Raw genomic sequence first — 12,867 nt, forward strand, 5'->3', positions numbered from 1 at the left:
TGTAATTTTCCAAACCTTATTTGTTTACTGTAAACCGACATGATGTCCACAACGAATGCCGGTATATAAAAAGGTTTAAAATAAATAAATATTAGGATATTGTCAGGTTCTCAGCCTGAATACATTTAAAACCCAATCTTTAAATTCTAAACTTTTATTTAAACACAGGGATAACACAAATATGCAAGTTCATTTTATCAAAGGATTTCAGTATATCAGCTGTCCTTGAGCATGGATAATAATAAACAAGTTCAATATTAGTTCTAGTTAACTTCAGTACAATTAGCAAACAGGTACTCGCAGCAAGGTCTAATTCAAAGATCATCCAGCTGCAAACCAAGTATGCTAAGTATCCAATACTTCTCTTTTTATCCAGCGTCATGGAGCTCATTGGGTCCGGCTGCATGGCTAAGTAGCCAGTGAGTTGCTAGAAACAAGGAAGCCTTCCCAAAGATTCAGTTCCTTGACATGAACACTGATCTTTGTTTCACGACCAATACTGGGCCTCATCTCTTTTATAATGAGGATTTATTAGTAACACTCAGTGGTTCAGAGGGACGGGCTCCAGTCTCCCATCCCGGAGCTCACCAGTTCAAGACCATCCCAGAGAAATATTAAGGGAGTTCAGAAAGCTTCCGGCAGGTCTGCTGAATGATCTGTTCAGTAGATCTTTGGAGAAAGGTGGATGTCAAAAGTAGTAACAGAGAATAGACAGAAAATTACAGGCTGGATAGTTTTACCTCGGTAGTGGAAAAATTAATAGAGGCCCTACTGAAATAGTAAAGTGGGTTGCATGATCCAAAGAAGAATGTTTTTACCTGAGGAAAATTGTGTCATAAATCTGATCTATTTTATTGGGTAAATAGAACATAAGAACATAAGAAATTGCCATACTGGGTCAGACCAAAGGTCCATCAAACGCACCATCCTGTTTCCAAGAGTGGCCAATCCAGGCTACAAGTACCTGGCAAGTACTCAAACACTAAGTAGATCCCATGTTACTGATGACAGTAATAGCAGAGGCTATTCCCTAAGTCAACTTGATTAATAGCATAAATTGACCAAGAACTTATCCAATCCTTTTTTAAACACAGCTACACTAACTGCACTAACCACATCCTCTGGCAACAAATTCCAGAGTTTAATTGCGCGTTGAGTAAAAAAGAACTTTCTCCGATTAGTTTTAAATGTGCCCCATGCTAACTTCATGGAATGCCCCCTAGTCTTTCTACTATCCAAAAGAGTAAATAACCGATTCACATCTACCCATTCTAGACCTCTCATGATCTTAAAGACCTCTATCATATCCCCCCTCAGCCGTCTCTTCTCCAAGCTGAACAGACCTAACCTCTTCAGCCTTTCCTCATAGGGGAGCTGTTCCATCCCCTTTATCATTTTGATCACTCTTCTCTGTACCTTTTCCAGTGCAACTATATCTTTTTTGAGATGCGGTAACCAGAATTGTACACATTACTCAAGGACCGGTCTCACCATAGAGCGATATAGAGGCATTATGACATTTTCTGTTTTATTCAACATTACCTTTCTAATAATTCCTAACATTCTGTTTGGGGTTAATTTTCAAAGGGTTGCGCATGTAAGATACGTACGCAACCCCTGGAAACCTGCCCCTGCGCGCGCCGAGCCTATCTTGCATAGGCTCGGCGGCACACGCAAGCCCCGGGACGCGCATATGTCCTGGGGCTTGCAAAAAGGGGCGGGGCGTGGGCTGTCCAGGGGCGGGCGGATTTCGGAGCAGCCTCGGAGGGAATGGAGGCAGGCTGTGCAGCTCAGCGCACGCAAGTTGCACAATTGTGCACCCCCTTGTGCGTGCCGACCCTGGATTTTATAACATGCTCGCGGCTGCGCACACATGTTATTAAATCGGGCGTAGATTTGTTCGCGCTGGGTTGCGTGAACAGATCTGCACCTGCGCGCAGGTTTTAAAATCTGCCCCTTTGCTTTTTTGACTGCCACAGCACACACTGAGCCAACAATTTCAATACTTTATCTACTTTGACGCCTACATTTCTTTCCTGGGTGGTAGATCCTAATATGGAACTTAACATCGTGTAACTACAAAATGGGTTATTTTTCCCTATATGCATCACCTTACATTTTTCCATATTAAATAAGATCAAATTGGTGGAGGGGTGGTGCTATATGTGAAAGAGAGCACTGAGTCAAACAGGATAAAAGTTCTGCAGGAAACCAAATGCAATGCTGAATCTTTGTGGATAGAAATTCCAGGTGAAAAAGGAAATAAAATAGTAATGGGGTGTTTTACCATCCACCTGGCCAGAATGAACAGACAAAGAATGAACATAAGAACATAAGAAATTGCCATACTGGCTCAGACCAAGGATCCATCAAGCCCAGCATCATGTTTCCAACAGTGGCCAATCCAGGCCATAAGAACCTGGCAAGTACCCAAAAACTAAGTCTATTCCATGTTACCATTGCTAATGGCAGTGGCTATTCTCTAAGTGAACTTAATAGCAGGTAATGGACTTCTCCTCCAAGAACTCATCCAATCCTTTTTTAAACACAGCTATACTAACTGCACTAACCACATCCTCTGGCAACAAATTCCAGAGTTTAATTGTGCGTTGAGTAAAAAAGATCTTTCTCCGATTAGTTTTAAATGTGCCCCATGCTAACTTCATGGAGTGTCCCCTAGTCTTTCTACTATCCGAAAGAGTAAATAACCGATTCACATCTACCCGTTCTAGACCTCTCATAATTTTAAACATCTCTATCATATCCCCCCTCAGCCGTCTCTTCTCCAAGCTGAAAAGTCCTAACCTCTTCAGCCTTTCCTCATAGGGGAGCTGTTCCATCCCCTTTATCATTTTGGTAGCCCTTCTCTGTACCTTCTCCATCGCAATTATATCTTTTTTGAGATGCGGCGACCAGAACTGTACACAGTATTCAAGGTGCGGTCTCACCATGGAGCGATACAGAGGCATTATGACATTTTCTGTTTTATTCATCATTCCCTTTCTAATAATTCCCAACATTCTTTTTGCTTTTTTGACTGCCGCAGCACACTGTACAGACGATTTCAATGTGTTATCCACTATGACACCTAGATCTCTTTCTTGGGTTGTAGCACCTAATATGGAACCTAACATTGTGTAACTATAGCATGGGTTATTTTTCCCTATATGCATCACCTTGCACTTATCCACATTAAATTTCATCTGCCATTTGGATGCCCAATTTTCCAGTCTCACAAGGTCTTCCTGCAATTTATCACAATCTGCTTGTGATTTAACTACTTAATAACTGATGGGAAGACACTAACAAAATCTGAGATAGTTTTCCTTTCAAAATTAAATTCTATGAGAAAATGAGAAAAATGGTTAGAAAACAACTGAAAGAAGCAGTTGCCAAGAATAAGAATTTATAGCAGTCATGGACCTTTTTAAAAATACCATCTTGGAAGCCCATACCACATATATTCTGCACATTACAAAAGGTGGAAAAAAGACTAAAGAACTACTGGCAAGGTTAAAAAGTGAGGTGAGAGAGGCAATTATAATTAAAAAGGGATACAAATGAAAACAGGAAACAGCATAAGCACTGGCAAGTTAGATGCAAAAGCTCATAATAAAAACGTTTTCAGGTACATTCAAAGCAAAAGACCTGCAAGGGAATCCGCTGGACCATTAGATGATCAAGAAGTAAAAGAGGCACTTAGGGAAGACAAGGCCATAGCGGAGAAACTAAATTAATTCTTTGCTTCAGCCATTACTAAGAAAGATATAAAAAGACATACTCCAGCCAGAAATGATATTTAAAGGTGGAAATGAAACCAATCTCAGTGAACCAGGAATATGTAATAAGGCAAACTAACAAATTAAAGCGTAGCAAATCACCAGGACAAGATGGTATATATTCCAGAATGCTAAAAAGACTGAAAAATGAAACTGCAGGCTTATTATTAGTGATTTGTAAACTATCTTTTGAATCATGTATGGTACTTGCAAACTGGAGAGTTGCCAACGTAATGCCCACTTTTAAAAAGAGTTTCAGGGGAGATCCAGAAAACTAGAGACCCATAAGCCTGATGTCAGTGCTAGGCAAACTGGTAGATACTATCAAAGAACAAAATTACTGAACATATAGGTAGTCATAATGGGACAAAGCCAACATGGTTTTAGCCAAGGGAAGTCTTGCCTCACCAATCTACTATATTTTTTAAAGGTGTACATAAATATGTAGATAAAGGTGAGCCACTGGATTTAGTGTATCTGGATTTTCAGAAATCATTTGACGTAACTCAAGAGAGAATTCTGAGGAAACTAAAAAGCCATAGGATGGAGATTATCAGGTCGATACAGTAACGTGCAGTTAAAAATTTCCCGTCTGTAACAAGCTGGGAGCGCACAATACAGACGAGTAAGGCGATCCAGCAATACAGTCTCCAGTTTCACGCGTCCGTAGCGCTTCTTAAAATAGACACATAACCCTTTCCGCACCCAGCATGTAAATGATGTGTAAATGAACGAATTAGCTGTATAATGAAGGAATTAGCTATTCCCCTCCGATACTGTAATGGGCGCTGATATTATCTCCTTAGTAACCCGCTGTTTTGCCGTGGCCTTAACGTGTTAGTTTACCGCCTCCCCCTAGTAGGAGTTAGGACTGTGAGTCTTGTAACAAATCCATCGACACCACTTAAGATACTCAAACACAATAAAAAACAATTAAAAAAAAAGCGATAAAGAGATGATCGAGAAAATGTAATGCTGTGGGACACATAAAACCTGTCACGGCGTGACGTCACGGCATGTGACTGCCTTGAGCACCGAATCGCACGGGTCGCACAGGCGCGCATTCATTCACTGCCGGTGGGGGCTGCCGGAGGCCGCTTTCGCCTCCGGCTCCTCCGCCTGGATGAATGCGCGCCTGTGCGACCCGGCCCGCGGCCTAGATTGAACACGCGCCCACCCGGATCCCGCCGCCGCTGCCACCCACCTGAAACCAACGCACGCCCACCCGCCCCCGCAGCCTCGATTAAACACGCGCCCATCCACCCGCGGCCTCGATTAAACACGCGCCCACCCGGATCCTGCCGCCGCTGCCGCCCGCCTGAAACCAACGCGCGCCCACCCGCCCCCGCGGCCTCGATTAAACACGCGCCCATCCGCCCGCGGCCTCGATTAAACACGCGCCCACCCGGATCCCGCCGCCGCTGCCGCCCGCCTGAAACCAACGCACGCCCACCCGCCCCCGCAGCCTCGATTAAACACGCGCCCATCCGCCCGCGGCCTCGATTAAACGCGCCCATCCGCCCGCGGCCTCGATCGAACACCCGGCTCCCGCAGCCGGCCGCCTGGACCCACGCGGCCCTCCGGCTCCCGCCGCTGCCTGGATGACTGCACGATTCGGAAAGTGACAGGTATTTAAAAATTTTTATTTTTTTTTTATAACATTCAGGTTTTTATATTTTTGGTTTTTTGTTTTTTACACTTCCTGGTACCTGTCATTTCAAATGTCATTTGAAATGACAGGTACCAGCGCACCCAGGTTACTGTATAGGCGCTGTACTCAGCGCCTATACAGTAAAATGGGTTGCGCGGGCATAACCCTTCCCTAACGCTTCACAGCCACGGCATGCATTTGCATGCAATTAGAAGAGAGTATCGGGGACTTAGTGAAGAGAACTGTGCGTGCGGGGAGGAAGGGTGCGCCTGACACTGCCGCACTGTTTCTACCGCGGCCTTACTGTATCGACCTGTATGTGATGTGGTGAACCAAGGAGGTCGTGTCTCTCTCAGCTTGGGGTGCCGTGTTCCTATAATCCCAGTAATCCAGTGAATAAAGGCCTTTTTGCCACCTACTGCTCTTCTTATCGCCTACGCTTATGTCAATCATCCCTTACATGCATAAATCACCAACTGGAATGCCGCCTAAGGCAAGTAAGAAAGAAAAAGAAAAACCACGTGGTGGGGAAAGCAAGATGACATCCAAAAAGGACCCTACCGAAAATCACTCGCAGATGGACGTGACAATTGCTGAGATTAAAGAAGTGATAGTTGCAGTACTAGATGAAAAACTTAGTGGCATATCAGCGCAAATTTCGGACTTAAAATCAACTATCTCTGATAGAGCAGGCCAAAGGCTGGGTTTTTGTGTTAGAGGATGATGTTCTCGCGCTCACCAATAAGAACATAAGAACATAAGAAATTGCCATACTGGGTCAGACCAAGGGTCCATCAAGCCCAGCATCCTGTTTCCAACAGTGGCCAATCCAGGCCATAAGAACCTGGCAATTACCCAAACACTAAGACGATCCCATACTACTGATGCAATTAATAGCAGTGGCTATTCCCTAAGTAAACTTGATTTATAGCAATTAATGGACTTCTCCAAACCTTTTTCAAACCCAGCTACACTGAGCCGATGATTTTAATGTGTTATCCACTGACGCCTAGATCTTTTTCCTGGGTGGTAACTCCTAAAATGGAATTTAACATCGTGTAACTATAGAATGAGTTATTTTTCCCTATATGCATCACCTTGCACTTGTCCACATTAAATTTCATTTGCCATTTGGATGCCCAATCTTCCAGTCTCACAAGGTCTTCCTGCAATTTATCACAATCTGCTTTTGATTTAACTACTCTGAACAATTTTGTATCATCTGCAAATTTGATAACCTCACTCGTTGTATTCCTTTCCAGATCATTTATAAATATATTGAAAAGCACCGGTCCAAGTACAGATCCCTGAGGCACTCCATTGTTTACCCTTTTCCACTGAGAAAATTGACCATTTAATCATACTCTCTGTTTCCTGTCTTTTAACCAGTTTGTAATCCACGAAAGGACATCGCCTCCTATCCCATGACTTGTTAGTTTTCTTAGAAGCCTCTCATGAGGGACTTTATCAAACGCCATCTGAAAAAACAAATACACTACATCTATTGTTTCACCTTTGTCCACATGTTTATTAACCCCTTCAAAAAAAATGAAGCAGATTTGTGAGGCAAGACTTCCCTAGGATAAATCCATGTGGATTGTGTTCCATTAAACCATGTCTTTCTATATGCTCTGTGATTTTGATCTTTAGAACAGTTTCCACTATTTTTCATGGCACTGAAGTCAGGCTCACTGGTCTATAGTTTCCCGTATCGTCCCTGGAACCCTTTTTAAATATTGGGGGTTACATTGGCCACCCTCCAGTCTTCAGGTACAATGGATGATTTTAATGATTGGTTACAAATTTTAACTAATGTATCTGAAATTTCATTTTTGAGGTCCTACAGAACCCTGAGATGCATACCATCCGGTCCAGGTGATTTGCTACTCTTTAGTTTGTCAATCTGGCCTACTACATCTTCCAGGTTCACAGTGATCTAACTTATATTTTATTGGTCTGCCCAAATCCATCATTGAGAAAAATCTGCAAGGCTAATTGTTAGACTGCATACCGGAGGCGCTGAACATGTCTGATCTGAAAGGCATTCTGGAGATCGAAGGCGACCACAGGCTGGGTACGACAAGAGCAACAGTTATGAGACCAAGAATAGTCACTGCAAAAATTTTAAACTCTGTGCATAAGCAATACATTTTGCAGGCCTCTCGAAGAAACCCAGACCGAATGTTTCAGGAACAGCGGATACGAATTGCTCAGGACTATTCAGTGTGAGCGCTGCGACAGGAGTTCTCCCTAATCTGTACATCTTCAATTCAGAAACAGATGATTCAACTTGCAATTCCCAGCCAAACTTCGGGTTTGGCATGAGGGGAAAACTGTGGTGTATGATTCTCCAGAAGTTCTTGGAGGACCTGGATAAATGACTAGCTTTCGCTTTCAGCTGTTGATCCTAGATTCTCTTTATTGAATTTAAATTTTGATTAATAGAAGTTAATGGACTTCTCCTTCAAGAATTTATCCAAACCTTTTTTAAACCCAGCTACACTAACTGCACTAACCACATCCTCTGGCAACAAATTCCCGAGCCTAACTGTGTGTTGAGTGAAAAAGAATTTTCTTTGATTAGTCTTAAATGTGCTACTTGCTAACTTCATGGAGTGCCCTCTAGTCCTTCTATTATCCGAAAGTGTAAATAACTGATTCACATCTACTCATTCGAGACCTCTCATGATTTTAAAGACCTCTATCATATCCTCCCTCAGCCGTCTCTTCTCCAAGCTGAACAGCCCTAACCTCTTTAGTCTTTCCTCATAGGGGAGCTGTTCCATTCCCTTTATCATTTTGTTCGCCCTTATCTGTACCTTCTCCATCGCAATTATATCTTTTTTGAGATGCGGCGACCAGAAAAGATATAGTTACGATGGAGACATCTAAATCAGTAGCTTTAGATGTCTCTGGTGTACTGAGGTCTAGGCTAGGTGGGCAATTTCCCCCTTAAATGGTTTGTCAAAGAAATAAGGTATTTAGGTATTCATATCCCTTCAGATGCAACCAAGTTATACAATTATAATGTAGGCCCCATGAAAAAGAACCTTCTTAAAAATGTTCAATTATGGCAGGGATTACCTTTGTCTTTGACGGGAAGAGTCTGTCTTCTGAAAATGATGGAAATCTCTAACTGGCTATACCTGTTCCATATGCTGCCTATATGGCTACGTAAAAAGACTATTCAAGAGATTAACAATCATATTGGGATCTTCTTTGGGAAGGAAAGAAACCAAGGATACCTTTACATATTTTAATGGGACCCTGGAAAGTGAGGGGTTTAAATTGTCCAAATTTGCCCCTTTATAATATTGCGTGCCTTTTAAAGCATATTATTTTATTTATTTATTTATTTAACATTTTTCTATACCGACCTTCATGGTTAAATACCATATCAGGTCGGTTTACATCGAACAGGGGTAAATAACTAAGGTAAAGGAAAACAAAGTTACATTAAACGAGGACCGTGAACTTGGAAGCTTAGGTAGCTGGAAGAAAAAGATTAAGTTAAGTTAGAGGGAGACATAACAAATTCCAGACTAGAGTTAGTCCAGACTAGAGTTAGTCCACATGTTAGAGTCGGTATCCATGCCGTCCAGGTAATCAGAGGAGGGGAGGTTCCATAGTTTGTGAGTAGATACCGCCTAATGTGTGTCCCAGGGTTCTGGGAAGGCTTGGCGGAACAGCCACGTTTTGAGTTTTTTCTTAAAAGTTAGCAGGCAAGGTTCCAGCCTGAGTTCTGCAGGGAGGTTGTTCCAGATAGCTGGGCCTGCTGTTGAAAATGCTCGGTCCCTAGATGCGATGAGTCGCGTGGCTTTGGTTGGCGGGGCTTGTAGTGTTCCTTTGGATATTTCTCTCATTGGTCTGTTAGATGTATGGAGTTTTAACGGAATTTCAAGGTCGAGATAAAGGAGATTGTGGATGGATTTGTGTATTAATGTTAAAGATTTGTGTAGGACTCTGTGGTTGACTGGTAACCAGTGTAGGTTTCGGAGGATGGGTGTAATATGATCTCTCCGGTTGGTGCTGGTCAGGATCACCTCTCTGACCAGTTTCTCTCAATCACACGCATGCTCTCTCTCACACACTTTACATAGATGATCTCAATCAAATGTTTTCACTCACAGTTACACATGCACACTCTCAATGACACATACATTCTCTCACTTACAGACAAGCTGGCTGTCTCTCTCTCATTTCCTGCCCCTCCCCCCCCGAGCACAAACGGTAGCTGCAGCAGCCTCCTCATCTAGTCCCCGCATGCCAAGAAAGAAGATTCCTATCGGCCACAGGAGGCTAATTCTGCTGTCTCCTGTGCCGATTTCTGGCTGCTTCTGATTTTGCTTGGGGCCGCCTCTGCCGTCGCTATTTTTTCATGTGGCATGGCTTTCTTCTTCCCGCCCCCCCACTGCACGTCACTTCCTGTTTTGGGGCAGGTGTGGGAAGAAGAAAAGGCCCAGCCGCAGTTGCCAGCCTCCACCTACTCTGCTGTCGTTCCCATGAAACCGGGGCTGGTGCTGCGGCGAAAATACAAAAGCAGCACTTAGGCGGATGGCTGTGGCTGGTGGCCGCGAGCAACACCTGTCACGTGATTGGGGTGACCGGCCCACTGGGGCATGCCTGAAGCCCCGATAGGCCAATCCGCCCCGGTCCCCCACCCAGCAAATACACCATGTGCTTCTTAATGGGTCCACCTGAAAGTCAGTACTGCAGTTGCCTCCCTCTCATATTTAGTCAATAATAAAGAATGATAACTGTGGACTTTTTAAAGATAACTAATCCCCCCTCTCTAAAGATCGCTTTCAATATAGCTCAGTCTTGACATACACGTACACGCACATAGAGATACACATTTATATATGAACATTTCTTTTAGTGTTTCATTTCTTTTTCTATGGCCTCTCTGAATTCACTGCTTCGTGGCTCCAGCAAATCAAAGTAAACCCTACTTTTATCAAACTTTTCTCTGATGAACAACAGGTCTTCCAAGGAGTACACGTCATCTTTTCCCGTCCAGATCGTCAGGCTGTACCTTACTGAGCTCTGTAGCAACCAAAGCAATTCAGACCAGGACTGGCGCACAAGAGCTGCTCTGACCGGGAATGTGACAGGTTGGCTGAGAGCACTGCATATATGCTCCATTTCTTTCACCATCTCCCAGCTGTAGCCTTCATTACTTTTCTGTGGATGCCATCCAGTTGTCCATCCCAAAGACAAAGTCACATCTGAGAAGAATGAAGTCACAACCTCTAGAAATCTTTTAGCATCCAAAGGCATGTTGGTTCCACCAGGACCAGGGAGAATATCCGCATTGATCCAAACTGGACTCTTAATACGTGTCTTTACCCCATTCAGAAGCACCATCGATGGTTTAACAGCTTCTAAACTGCCAGTGCTTCTTGAAGTTGTGACCTGCTGTTGGCTGCATGATACCAGATGATTTCAGCTCCATCTCTTGCTTTAATTTGTTTATTATTTAGAAAATAGTCCAGTATATCTTCACGCCAATATCCGTGTTTCTGGTCCATTTTGAACGTACAATAAGTTGCTTTGCAGCAAGCATGCCACCTCTCTATAACACAGCCAAGAAAAGGCAAAGAGACATGGGTCTGCGTACACTATGACTGAACCGTAGTCAGGAAGAGCTCATACTCCTAAATCCCTATTCTTGCGTTAATCATCCGGATAGTTTCTGGCAAGCCTCTCTCCCAGTGCGAGAAACATACACCTTACCAGCTTCCGAAGACGGGAGGCGAGCTGAAAAATATACGAGATTGGATTTTTGAGACAGCTACTACTACTCCACTAGATTATTTACAAGGATGGGTGTGACTTCTTCCATTAGGTGCTATATTACAAGTGGCACAAAAAGATCTCCCGGCTTTGGTGCAACAAAGCTCGATAGTTTTTGCTTGCAGGCATGCTTGAAAGGCAATTTGCTCTCTTATGCACATTCGAAGCACCCCAACGACATATCTCCCAATTCAGGGCAATCCTTCTTTCCCTGTATAATGCACTTTTTTCTCAATGGGGAAAGCAAAGTCTTCTTCGTTTATCTCAGTTATATTCCTTTAGGACTTCATCTCTCTATAGCTTTCAGGATTTAAGAGACATGTACCACCTTTCTTCCAGAGACTTTTAAGGATATTTACAACTCAGACATTGCATGCATGATTTAATGTAGGAGAATGCCCAATTGTGGAATTTTCAGCTCTAGGAGGAGCTTCTGACTGGGGTAGACGGTAAGAGGCACTCGTGTGCAGAATATTATAGAGCTCTTTTGGAGCTGCAAGTAAGGATGGGCTGTCAGGCTCTCTTAGCTCGATGGAATAATATCCCCTCTATTATATTAATATATTTGAGTTACAGAATTGTTTTGAGCATATAAATTTGCTTTCTGAAAGTGTACCTTTGCGAGAGAAGCAATTTAAATTCTTACCAGGCCTACTTTTCTCAAGTCAGAGCACTTAAAATAGGCATTTTGCCTTCCCAGATTTGTATTAAATGTGTGAAGGAGAAGGATGGCTTTATGGTCTCATACACTTATCCAACAATTCTCGGAGGATATTGATAAATGTATTTCCTTATTGTGGGGCCTGATTGTTCCCATGGAACCTAAAGTTTGGTTATTTGGTTTTTATGAAGATATGATGCCTAGACTAACCAAACCCCAACAACAGTTTATGGATAAGGTCTCTTTAATCGCTAAATGTGTAACTTTATCTACTAATTGGACCAAAGAGGCCCCTACTTTGCTGGCCCAGTGGCAGCAGCGGATCCATAGGTTGTTGTGTCTGGAGACTGAAAAGAAACTTGACAGAATGAAGGATATTTGGGGAGATTACATTTATTTATTTATTTATTTATTTATTTATTTAAGGCTTTTTTATACCGACTTTCTTGATACAGATCAAATCAACTCGGTTTACATTGAACTAATGACAACAAGAGACATTTAGAAGGAGCATAAAGTTACATTATAACAAGGTTGCCTTAACTGGGAGAAGGAAAAAAGAGGGGGAGAACGAAAGATAAATTATTATATACAATAAATTACTATATACAATGGAGTATGGGATGGAGGCAGAGGCCAAACCTCATGATAAGTTGTGAGCAAAATTAGCGTTTGATTATTTACATAAGTGATTCTTTACCATCTCGATCTAAAGCTTTACTGCTTGATTTATGACTTTTAATTCTGGGTGTTATTGTGTTATCTCTCTATTTCTCTCCTTATGATAAGTATGCGTTTTTGCTTATCCTCTATCTGCCCGTTAGCGTTGTGTGAATGGTACTTTGAGAAAACATGTTTAACTGCAAAGTCATAAAAATTATGAGGAAAGGGAGTAGGATAGGGTAAATACGGCACTATTCAATAATATTCAGTTTAAATCCTGTACTTGATTTTGCAGTCTAGATTCAAATTTGTTTGAT

General features: G+C 42.6%; 1 protein-coding gene and 1 pseudogene across 1 annotated transcript in view; both read right to left on the reverse strand.

The window, feature by feature from the left end:
- LOC115089460 (synembryn-B-like) overlaps positions 1-12,867 on the reverse strand; it is a 161,345-nt gene that overhangs the window by 90,876 nt on the left and 57,602 nt on the right. The window lies entirely within an intron of this gene.
- LOC115089259 lies at positions 10,264-11,159 on the reverse strand (annotated as a pseudogene).

Source organism: Rhinatrema bivittatum, chromosome 4 (assembly GCF_901001135.1).
Source record: "Rhinatrema bivittatum chromosome 4, aRhiBiv1.1, whole genome shotgun sequence".
Taxonomy (NCBI): Eukaryota; Metazoa; Chordata; class Amphibia; order Gymnophiona; family Rhinatrematidae; genus Rhinatrema; species Rhinatrema bivittatum.